The sequence below is a fragment of the Sinocyclocheilus grahami genome, unplaced genomic scaffold (assembly GCF_001515645.1).
Source record: "Sinocyclocheilus grahami isolate Dianchi unplaced genomic scaffold, SAMN03320097.WGS_v1.1 scaffold673.1, whole genome shotgun sequence".
Lineage (NCBI taxonomy): Eukaryota > Metazoa > Chordata > Actinopteri > Cypriniformes > Cyprinidae > Sinocyclocheilus > Sinocyclocheilus grahami.
This window is the reverse complement of record NW_015505852.1, coordinates 410,413-413,994: the sequence shown is the minus strand read 5'-3', so window position 1 is coordinate 413,994 and position 3,582 is coordinate 410,413. Positions and strand designations below refer to the sequence as shown.

At 36.5% G+C, this 3,582-nt stretch overlaps 1 protein-coding gene across 1 annotated transcript in view; it reads right to left on the bottom strand.

The window, feature by feature from the left end:
* LOC107559060 (serine/threonine-protein phosphatase 2B catalytic subunit alpha isoform-like) overlaps positions 1–3,582 on the bottom strand; it is a 101,009-nt gene that overhangs the window by 52,958 nt on the left and 44,469 nt on the right. The gene's annotated exons all lie outside the window — the stretch shown is intronic.

The window sequence follows — 3,582 nt, the reverse complement described above, 5'->3', positions numbered from 1 at the left end:
TATATATATATATAAAAAAGTAATGTACTATACAGCTTCATTTTTTCTATATAAGGGAAAAAGACTTTAAAGATATCTACATATAATTTGACAAACCAGAATATTAATTTTTACTTTTATCTCCTATTGTGTATTTTCATGCAAACTTCCTGAAGGTGCATTATTTCCTATGGTGACCCATGTGTTTGTGCCCTAGGTCTGTCGAAAGACAACACCATGCATTACAAGTCATGGAGGGGGACTTTCCTGTCCCATTTTCTTAGTGGTGTCTGAGATTAGCAGGTCGTCAGACATGGAGTGCATGGCTAGCTGGTGTCAATTATCAAATACCAGACATAAAAGACCTGCAGATGCTGTGTACTGAACATAAACACACTTTAAATGTCATTCACTGCACATACTTCCTAGTGGAACATGTGTAATAAAAAAAAAATGCAATATGTTAATTACATAAAATATTATCTTTACGAAGTCTATAATTAGGTCCACACCAGAAATGCCTTCATAAAAGCTGATCTTAAAGTTATCCCACATAAACAGCAGAGGCTGTGCATGACAGAGAGAGAGGAACACTTAACTCCCCTCCAAACACAAACTTCTAATTAACAGTCTAATTAAAATAACTGAGAAGTAAAGAGCATAAAGAAAAAGTGTCAAGAAATGTAAACATGCACTACCACTAGATGTCACTCTACATTCTAAAACACTTTTATAATAGTGAAACCCATTCTGTTTATGAATCGGTCTCAATGATTCATCAAAGGTTTGGGTTATAATTTATATGCACTAATAATGGAAAAAGCTTCTGACTGATTTCTTTTTAGTGATGTTCGATTCTTGGACGAATTGTTCTTTTGAGCCGGTTCTCAAGAAGTAACCGATACTGTGCAAGCCTGAGGCACGTACTGGAAATATGCTTATTATGACTACTGTTATTGGATAACATTTTATTAAATCTGCAAAAACCTTTCTGTTGAGAGACGTAAAATTAATTTTATAAATATATTTCAAGTTAATTGAAATCAAGGTGTTTATAAGACTGGTTTATTCTTTCTTTATACTTTAGAACATATCCGAATTGTGCATCAGTGTCTGAAATGTGTGCTATTAGTGTGAAACTTTTAGGAAACTTATCCAAGCTGCAGGCTAGTCAATAATCGTATCTGACATAAAGGATCCGCGAATGAAACTATAACCACAAACACCATTAACCTAAGTGAATCAAATGAAATCATCAGCAATATGCGTTCACACAAATACATTTTTATTTGAATGTTTTTTGTCAAGATCTGTGAGGAAGGACCCAAATGCAGAATGGCAATTACAGGGGTTTATTCACAAAGACAGGGCACAAGAGGGTTAGTGAGCTGTGAAACTGTCCAACAACAGGGGATACTGGGACAGGACTGCCTGGGATGAACGCTGAAACCAGCCTCAGAAAACAGCAGGTGGGAGATCTGCAGAGAGAGTGGCAGGGCCAGGCAGATAGATGATGATGTGGGCCAGGCAAGGCACTAAGGCAGAGATCTGTCACTAGAGGAATGCCGACTCCCAACCAGTCTAGCAGCCAGGCAGAGGGAACCAACATGCAGGGAAAGACAGGAGGCGCGCCAGGCCTGGGACAGGGAACACTCACAATAGAACAAGACACAACTCAACAGGTACACGAGACAAGACTATCAAGACAAGCAGTAAAAAACAAAGCTAAACAAAGAACTAAAAGTAAAACGAAACAAAAGTGAATAAACGAAGGAACTGATAAAACGGCCAAACAAAATAAAAAACCAAGAGTACCATATAACATGAAAATAAGAGAATAAAGAAAAATATTAAGTGAAACCAGAAAAGTCTCAGCTTCTAAGACTAACAAATAAAGGCAAAAGAGTAAATGAACCAAGGAGCAAAACTAAGAAAGAAATACAAGACTAGGAAGGACTAAAAATAGACTAAGCGCAGGAAGATACTTGATGAAAGATGCTAAGAAACACATATGCACACAATGAACTAGCAAAAACAAGAGGGTAGAGAGCGCAATAAATACGGAGGAAAGCACATGAGGATCAGGGGCCGGATTCACAAAAATCTTCTTAAGAAATAAGTTAAGACATTTCTTAAGATAAATTCCACAAAGTTCGTAAGAATGTTCTTAAGTGCAATTCTTGAAAAATTCTTAATAAGTTCTCAAGTATATTCTTAAGAACATCTTAATTTTTTTCTTAAAGCCAGTTTTATACTTTCCGCATGAGCAATCCGGATGCATACACGGACAGCGCAGACATGGACTACTTGTATTTATACTACCGAAAGCATACTATGATGGTCCGCTCTGCGGACGTGTTTTCATACGTGTTTCCATAGATCGGCTTGAACAGTAAACAAACATGTGAAGAAACAATTGCCCACAGTTATTGTACGTCTGACTGTCTTTATTTTGCTTTATCGATGGATTGTACACGTTCGAGCAGCAACGGGCTTATTCACACAGTCTGCGCATGCGCAGTTGGTGCTTTTGTAGCCTACTGACTGCGCAAAATGCGAGGCGCGTGGAGCATCCGCGCATACTCTCTGATACCATAGCGGACCCTAGCGGACTCGCGCACACGGAAAGTATAACACAGGCTTAAGAAGAAAATAACAGTCCTTATCTGAGTGAATACGGCACTGATAAACTCACACTTTATTGTATTTTTGCGCTTCCTGCAGATTACCCTATTAATATTAATCTTAAACACGCATATTATTTTCGTCGCGAGTTTGACTTCCACTCAGCTTCACATTTTTAATGCGTTGTGTTTTTGAACAGTTACTTTTAAAATAGCCTCTCTCAAGCTGCAGCGATATGTTTCATTAATTTTTTGTGCTGTGTTTTTGTGCTCTCATCTGAGTGAACGCTTCCGGTATGTGTGTACGTGCTGCTACAGCAAACGCATTCATGTGCGCTGAATACTGCCAATGATTGTCGTATTTATAAGCTAAAATTAAAAGAGTTCAATTAAAGCTACGTATCTGACTCATTTTAGAGTTGCTCCTGAGTTTTGAAGTCAGCAAAAAGTAGCGTCACACATAGGCTAATCATGACCAATCATTGTTTACATTATCAGTCATCGCTGTCACTTCAGAAAACTCTAGCACATCCCTATTAATAGTCCGACTATGTATTATATGTAGCTAGTGTAGTTATAATGCTTAAATATAACTATTAATTTGAAATAACCCAATAAATTCATTAAATTATTCTTACTGTTTGGGATTTAAGACAAGTCTGGGGCTGTCCTAAATTTAAGAAGTTATTTACAATGATTTTTAAGAAGATTCTTTTCAAGAATTTTTCAAGAAGAACAATCTTAAGAAAAAAGATAATAATATTCTTAAAACGAATTTTTGGGAATACAAAATATTCTTAACTTTTATCTTAAGTTAAAAAATAAGAAGGAAATGGCATTTAAGAAGAAATTTCTTCTTAAGAATGTTTTGTGAATCCGGCCCCAGGTGAACACAATTAAGGAAACAAGGACAAGATCAGGGCTAAACAAGGGGACGTGTTTAGCAAGGTGTATATATATATATATATATATATATATA